The sequence below is a fragment of the Myotis daubentonii genome, chromosome 2 (assembly GCF_963259705.1).
Source record: "Myotis daubentonii chromosome 2, mMyoDau2.1, whole genome shotgun sequence".
NCBI classification, from domain to species: Eukaryota; Metazoa; Chordata; class Mammalia; order Chiroptera; family Vespertilionidae; genus Myotis; species Myotis daubentonii.
The window spans coordinates 211,720,288-211,729,301 of record NC_081841.1 but is presented as its reverse complement, the minus strand read 5'-3'; positions in this window follow the sequence as shown (position 1 = coordinate 211,729,301).

Sequence of the window (9,014 nt, the reverse complement as noted above, 5' to 3'; positions counted from 1 at the left end):
TCATAGCTACAAGGTAATTATTTTTGGCAAGTATATTTTATAAGTTGTACTATACTTTATATTGTATCACATTAATATTTAGTTGCCCTAGTATTAGATTAAATTATTACCTTACTGTTAAACTGAGATGTAATTTCATCACTAGGTACACATTAAAATGTTTTACTACATTCACAAAACTCATGTTTACTTTTTACTCAAATTGATACTATTACCCTATAACTGTAAATGAGATTTTATTTATTTCAGTAACTATATAGACTAGCTTCCTGAGAATACACCCTTAAATGTCAGAAAATTATAAGTAAGAATAAAATATCAACAGATTTTAAAAATTAGATTCTAAAACTGATTCTTATTGCCCCACCAATTTCACATTTAGAAATAGTCTACAGACACTTGGCAAGTTCATAAATATTATATAGAAGAATATTCAAGATACTAGTATTTATAGTCACAAAAATGTAGGAACAACCAAGGGTTCATCAAGAGGGGACTTTCTCAACTTAATATGGATCATTCGTAATATAAACATTCAAAAATGCAGCCAGTAAAAGGCAATTAAGGAGATCTCTGCCTATTGTAGGCAAGATTTATTTAGTGAGAAAGGCAGCTTTCAGAACACTATATATAGTGCATTTCCATTAATGTTTTAAAATAAATTAACCGATTGATTAGAGAATATCTGAAAACATACTCATGAAACTTTCACAAGAAAATGTTAGAGAATATCTTTGACAAAAATAAACATGGATTTCTTTCTTAAAAGTAATCAGTTTGAATAAAGATTTATTCAGGTTAAGACCTACTTCTGACTGTTCATGTTTGTCTAAATTACTTTTCAAGTATATATTGCATGAAGTCTCTATGTCTCATACTCCTCAAAGTTTTAAGAATAAGAGACAGTCTTTTGCAGAGTTAAATATTATTTATTCACTGTAAGAAAAGCAAACAAGATGTCTTAAGTTTACATCTGAGCTGGCTGACCCTAATGCATTCTCTGGCCAATCTATCTAACCACACACATGCCTTAGAAATTGAAGACTGACAAAAGACACCTGATCTTGTTACAGAAAAACTGAAGTCCTGAAATCAGAACACTTTATAGATCAGAAAAATTGGATTCTACAAAAATAAAATTACAACATAACAAATACTGAGAATGATTCTCAGGATAAATAGAAGAAACAATCCAACCACCAGTACAAAACAAATTGCACTTTCTTGGAGGAAAAAAGTTACATTGAATAGCTATCATCATTATCAACATTGAATAGCTATCATCATTATCAACACAATGAAATTAGTAGCACACTTCTGGCTAAAGGTTCTTATTTCTCAGAAAACATCTACAGAGAGCATTCTTGCATACATATATGTGTATCTATCTATCTATCTATCTATCTATCTATCTATCTATCTATCTATCTATAAAAGCCTAAGTGACCGAACAACTGAACAACCGGTCGCTATGATGCAGATGACCACCAGGTGGCAGACGCTCAATGCAGGAGCTGGTCCCTGGTGGTCAGTGCACTCCCACAGCCAACCTCCTGTGGACCCTAGCCCCTGCCAGCCGGCCCAATGGCCCCAATCGGGTTGGCTGGCCAACCTCCTGTGGCCCCAATTGGCCCCGATTGCTGGCCAGGCCTAGGGACCCCACCCGGGCACAATTTCGTGCACCAGGCCTCTAGTAAAAGCATAATATGCTAATTAGACTGGACATCCTTCTGGACGACCTTCCAGACAGAGCCGGGGTTGTGAGGGAAGTCCGGGTCCCGGGCGCCAGCGGGAAGCCAGTGCTGGCAGCTAGGGGAAGGAAGGCCTACTCTTGCACAAATTTTGTGCATCGGGCTTCTAGTATATGTGTATGTATGTATATATATGTATATGTGTATATATGTACTTATAAGGCTTGTTTATTTTATTTTGAAAATTCCCAAATAATGTATCATATTAGGAGGAATATTATATTTAGTTGTCCTACTAAATATTATAGGGGGGAGAGAGAGAGAGAGAGAGAGAGAGAGAGAGAGAGAGAGAGAGAGAGAGAGAGAGAAACAACTGTTTAATTTCAGGAGAACACTTTCGGGTTTGTACATTCTTGTAAATGACACGTGCTAGCCTACAGGAACTGCTAGCTCTTTCTATTTCCCAGGGGTGGCTTGCCCCCTCCTCTGGGGAAGCACTTACTGAGCCACTCCTGGAAGTGAAAAGAGAACACACAAGGGACTCTGGTCCTGCTGAGAGTTTCCACTCTTAACTGGTTTTCACTTTGAATTCATTTCACCTTTAATTAAAGAAAGTGAGATTGCTGTCTTTGCTTCCTTTTGATTTTGTTCATCTTCCCCAGATTAACTCAAGGCTTTGTCTCTGAAACAAAATGTTAACATTCACTGAAGTCAGGAACATGGGAGTAAACTTGTTTTTAAAGTTATTCTTGAGATATTTGGTAAAATGTACACCCACTTTCAAATACTGCCGAATTGTTTGTATAGTTTAAAAAGGAAACAACTAAATATTCAACCAACACAGCCAAAATCTTTGTTCACAGATATGCTTCTTGATTAGCAGTACACAAAACTGTATCCTCCTTTTATGTTCTATTAATTCAACTGCATAGGCTCCCAGTGCCCCCAAACTTCCCAGGACCTTGATGTTCAAGAACATTATGATGACTCACACCACATCATGGCACTTCCCCAAAGTTTTGCTATGCATCTCACCTACTCAAGATTTCGGCATACAATTTCAAAGACACCCAAGTTCAGTCCATATTCATGTAAGTTCTCTGTGGTTTAATTTAATAGAATTCACCTCCCTCTCCAATCTAATTTTAGCACAAAAACACACTTCTACTCCAAGTAAAAGGATAACATGCCCACACTTGGCTTATCTCTGTGGGCTGTTTCATTGTATTCTTTCATAAGGAAACTAGTCTTTGGGGGAACACATAGAAACTATGATGGAGTAATTAGCTCAATAAAATAAAAGGAATTTAATTCAATCTAGCGAACAAGAAGACCAATCCCATTAAATGCAGTATGAGGGTGCAGTGTGTGGCATATCATCCCAGCAATTGCAAGCCTCCTGGTACACCACAAAGCACATTCCAGTGAAGGCACTTTAATGGCTTCCGTTAACTGGTCTGCAGTTTGTGAAACAAACATCCCTACATCATTTCTCTGCTGACCTCATAAGAATCTATATTTGCACTTACTTCCTTGCTGTCCTTCCTTAAAGAAACACATCAATTGGTTGCCTCTTGCATGTGCCCTGACCAGGGAGGAGGCTGCAACCAAGGCACGTGCCCTTGATCGGAACTGAACCCGGGACCCTTCAATCTGCAGGCTGCCGCTCTATCCACTGAACCACGGTGGCTAGGGCTGATGCCTAACTTTTTAATTTAACTTTAAGGTTTGGCTGTCTCACTTAAAGATGATGTGAAAAGAATAATAAATTTTTAATGCTTGTGTTTTATTGTATAAACAAAGTTTTAGATGGGAAAGAGAGCAATGGTTAAAACAATTATTATTTATGTACAGAAATAAAATTAAAAATTATGTTGAACTACATTAATCATATTTGCACTATGAGCTTCACATTTTTTATAATATGTACATGTGCAATGTAAACTCACTGAAAGTAAGTACTTTATCTCTAGCAATTACAAAAATGACACGCATTTAGTAGGTACTCAACAAATATTTGCCGGCTTACCAATGACAAAAATCAACTGCTACAAAAGGGTATAGAGTAAATTTTTTTCTCCCCTTAAATAGGAACAATCAATATACAATTGCCGTACCTTCCCTTTTGCATCTACTATATTTTGGGGATCATTTCATATTAATTTTTGGAAAACTCTTCTTTACATAGATGGCCTAGTATCCCTTGGATATGTCCTCAATTTATTAGGCCAATCTGTTACTGGGATTATTTAGGATTTTGTGACTTTAAACAATGTTGCAATAAATGTCTTTGTATGGGTATCATTGCTCATGTGTGCAAGTATCTGGAGGATAATATCGTAGAAATGGAATTGCTGGATCAAAGAGTAAAGGCTTTTAACATTTTAATGGATATTGGCACATTTTCTTCCAAGACACTACACTGATTTATATTTCCATCAACAGTGTCCAGGGGCATCATTTTCCGTCACGCTGGCCAACAGTGTTATCAGATATTGAGATCATTGCAACTTAGAGTTAAAAAAATTATTATCACCTTGTAACTTCCATGTTCTTTTCTTAAAGTATAAAGGACGTTTAAAAAATTAATCCCACATTTTAAAGACATTTGTAGTTTAACTTCTGTGAACTGTCAGAAACGCTAACATATTTTTACTACTTTCTATTCTAAATTTGTCATTACATTTTCCTCACTTTCCCACCTCACTGGCTTTGCATTTGCAATTTTCTTGAATTGCTGTCCTCAGTATTTCCTTAATATGCACAGGGTATCTCCAGGTGGTGGTTGAGTACAAGAAACTGGTAACAGCCCTGACCGGTTTGGCTCAGTGGATAGAGCATCGGCCTGCAGACTCGAGGGTCCCAGGTTTGATTCTGGTCAAGGGCATGTACCTTGGTTGTGGGCACATACCCAGTGGGGAGTGTGCAGGAGGCAGCTGATTGATGTTTCTAACTCTATCCCTCTCCCTTCCTCTCTGTAAAAAATCAATAAAATATATTTTAAAAAGAAACAAAAGAAACTGGTAACAGGGCCCATTTCTACTTTTATAAAATGAGAGAGAGAGAGAGAGAGGGAGAGAGAGAGAGACATTGATTTGTTGTCCCAGTTGTTTATGCATTCATTGGTTGGTTCTTGTATATGCCTGGACCGGAGATGGAACCTACAACCTTGGTGAACTGGGACAATGCTCTAACCCACTGAGCTCCCAGCCAGGGCCAAGGGATGATTTCTGTTTACCCAGGAGAACTGTCACTACAAGTAAGTACCTTTTGTACTTTTGAATATCATACAAAGCTTACATGCAAGCAGACACACACAGGAATACACACATATGAATAATTCACATCCTTGTCTTTTAAGGTATAACTTGAATATAATTTTAGGCTAAAAGTTACTTATCTTAACATTAGTAATACTCATGAAAATTAACTATATATGCATATATGAATATAAAACACATAACATATACATTTTTTAAAATGTATTTTATTGTTTTAGAGAGGAAGGGAGAGGGATAGAGAGTTAGAAACATCGATGAGAGAGAAACATCGATCAGCTGCCTCCTGCACACTCCCTACTGGGGATGTGCCTGCAACCAAGATACATGCCCTCGATTGGAATCAAACCTGCGAACTTTCAGTCCGCAGGCGGACACTCTATCCATTCAGCCAAACCGGTTAGGACCATATATATTTTTATAGAAAAAATAAAAGTATTTTTTCTGTAGCTTGTTATCTTCATGATTGGGATTCTGTGTCTGATTATTCCTTGAATTCTGTCAACATGCCTAGCACATTTTTTAATCAATGTAGGTACTTAAAAGCTGTATAATTCATTTCACAAACATTTACTGAGCTGCTGTTCTGGAAAAGTATCTTGGTAATCACCGGCAATAGAATTTACAGTCACAATCCTTGCCCTTAGAGATTCCAGTTAATGATGAAGATAAACACAGAGATAAATAACTTTAATAGGTTCAACTGAGACATACGAAGAAGGGGAAGTGATTATCTATCTTAGCATTTTTCAAAGATTGAGTCAAGTAGCACCTTCTCATGATGATTTTAGTTGATCACCAGAAACATTTTTTATTAGATAATGATTTATTGGAGGAACTATATTACAAAAACTAATAATTTCATGGATATTAATTTAGTATGAGGTTACAGTAGACATTTAATTTTAAGAAGTCAATCATTATAAAGAAAAATATTAAGTAAATAAGAGTTTAGAACACTGCAATGCTAGTGAAGCAGTGACAGAGATGACTGAAGTTTGGCAAATGTTGATCTTTCAGATGTGATGGTAATGATAATTAAATACTATAATTTGAGAGTTTTCCTTATATCCTTATATTAAGTATTATATTATATACTTTATGGTATCCATCTAATAGTAGCAATTTTCCAAAGAGATGTGTATTTTCTTGAGGGTGAGAGAGGTTAATTAAAAGGCACACACAACTCAAAAGTTAATTCCTTAATTGCAATACAATTGTAGTACTAGGTGCCAAGTATCGAAGGAAATGACAGCTGAGATTTCTGACCTCATAAATTTTTAATTTGAGTAGGGAAAACAAATCCTAGATGGATGCACACCGTTTATGAGAGGTGGCATGAAAGGGTATGATGTGCACTAAGGCAGGAGAACAATTGGGGGAGAAGGTCAGAGAAGACTTCCTTCAGGACGTGATGTTAAGCTTTGCTCTAATGCAGAGGCGTTAACTGGGCACCACACAAAGGAAACTTCAGGAGGAAGACCCTAAGGAAGGATATACAAGGCCCGGTGTGGTTGGGTATAGAGAACGTCCCACTCCCACAAACAATGACCAGAAAGTTCCGATGTTCCCACAGTCCTGCCAAGAGGAGGTTGTCAAAATGTTGGATTTTTGCCAATTTCATGAGTGAGAAATAGTACCTCCAGATAGACTTAATTTGCATTTCCATTACTATGAACATCTTTTCATGAGTTTAAAAACTATTGATATTTCTCTTCCTATAAACGATCTATGGAATTCTTCACATATTTTCCTATTTTTACACCATTCATTTGAAGAAAATTCTTAAAGATTAACTACATTTGTCTTTTGTCTGTGATGTGAGGTATATATTTGTTTTCTAATTTCCCACTTGTCTTTCATTTTTATTATTTTAAAATTGTGGTTATGAAGAAAGTTTCAATTATTTTTTAAGTCAATGCAATCTGTATTTTTAGTGCTTTTTGAGTTTAATGTCATCTAAGGAATCTTATACAATTTTATAAGCATATTCTTCCATTTTCTTTTATTATTATTTTTGTGTCAGTTTTCAAGTGTAAATACATAATCATTGGGATTTATTGTGGTATAAAGTATGAGGTAGGGATACAGATTTCTTCCTAAAATATTTCCACTTGCTGCAACACCTTTTGTTGAATAATCTATCATTTCCCAAATATATAGTCTTTCACTAGTAATACCATGTTTTATTATTAGTCATATTGTCTCATCTTGTAGGCAATCACTTGCATATTGTAACATTTTTAAAATTTTCTAGCCTTTTTTTCCTATTCATTTATTTTTCTTTTTTTTTTTTAAATATATTTTTTAATTAATTTTTTACAGAGAGGAAGGGAGAGAGATAGAGAGTTAGAAACATCGATGAGAGAGAAACATCAATCAGCTGCCTCCTGCACACCTCCCACCTGGGATATGCCCGCAACCAAGGTACATGCCCTTAACCGGAATTGAACCTGGGACCTTTCAGTCCGCAGGCCGACGCTCTATCCACTGAGCCAAATCGGTTTTGGCTATTCATTTATTTTTCAATAAGCACTTTGAAATCAGCTTTCTAATTTAACTTTTTAAATTAAAATTTGTACTGACACTTAGATGGAGTGAGCCATGGAACTATTTTAGGGAGAGAATTCTAGGCCACAAAGGTAGAATGTGTCAGGGCAGTGAGTGGGAGTGTCCCTCAGGCATTTGAAGAAAATAAAACTGGTTTTACTTCAGCAGAGAGAATGAGAAGTTGAGTCAGGGGTGACAAGAGGTAATGGTGGTTATGGGGGTGGGACATGAGAGACCAGACCATATTGATCTTTATAGGTCATTAAAAAGACTTTGGGGCCCTAGCTGGTTTGGCTCAGTGGATAAAGCATTAGCCTGCTGATTCCAGTTAAGGGCACAAGCCCAGGTTGCAGGCTTGATCCCCAGTAGGGGGAGTGCAGGAGGCAACCAATCTGTGATTCTCTCTCATCATTGATGTTTCTGTCTCTCTCTCCCTCTCCCTTCCTCTCTGAATTCAATAAAAATATATTTTTAAAAAAAGACTTTGGCTTTTAGTCTGAAGAAGTCACTGGAAGATTTAGGGCACACACAGAGCACAGAAGTCTCACATGCAAAAACATTTTAGTTTGGGTAGCCGCCAAATATCCAGCTAGATGATATTTGGGTATCTATGTGAGAGAGACATTCAAACATATGGGGTGGGGGCGAGAAAAAGCATTGTGCAAAGGTATTTATTGCAACACTCTTTGTTACAGTGAAAAAAATGACAGCGACTGAAATGCACATTGATAAGGAAATGGTAGCCCTGGCTGGTGTGGCTCAGTTGGTTGAGCGTTGTCCCACACACCAAAAGGTCACCAGTTTGCTTCTGTCAGGGCACATGCCCAGATGCAGATTCAGTTCTGGACTGTATGGGAGGCAACCAATTGATGTTTTTCTCATCAATGTTTCTCGTTCTCTCTCTCCATGTCTCCCTTCCTCTCTCGAAAATCAATTAAAAAATTTTAAAAATAAGGAAGTGGTTGTTTTAAAAATCTGCTGTGTACATACTCTAGAACACTAAAAAGCAGTTACATAAAAACCTAAAAGTTTCCCTGAATGCTGCTTTTATCACTCAAAGTATAATTCAGGCATCTTTTCCATCCATCCTTCTATCTCCTGTTTAACAGTTAAATGATTCATAATTTACTTATTCCCCTATTGACATTGTCCCCTCTATAACAGTGTTACAAGGAATTCATCTGTATGTCCCTGTCCAATGATTTTCATTGGGTAAGTCCTAACGGTGGACTTGATGTATCCCAACCAATGATTTAAATAGATTTTTCCAGGTTGCCTATAAAGAGATGGGATTTGTACATACTAACTCCAAGCAAATATGAGAGTGCCTGTTTCTCACAACCTTGGCAAAAAAAAAAAAAGTGCTATAAATATTTGCACATGTAAAAAATCATCCTCTTCTTAATGCCTGAATTTGTATTCCATGCATTATTAGTGAAGGTAAATGCATATTTATTGTCTACTTTAATCTTTGCCATTGTGAAATACCTTTTAT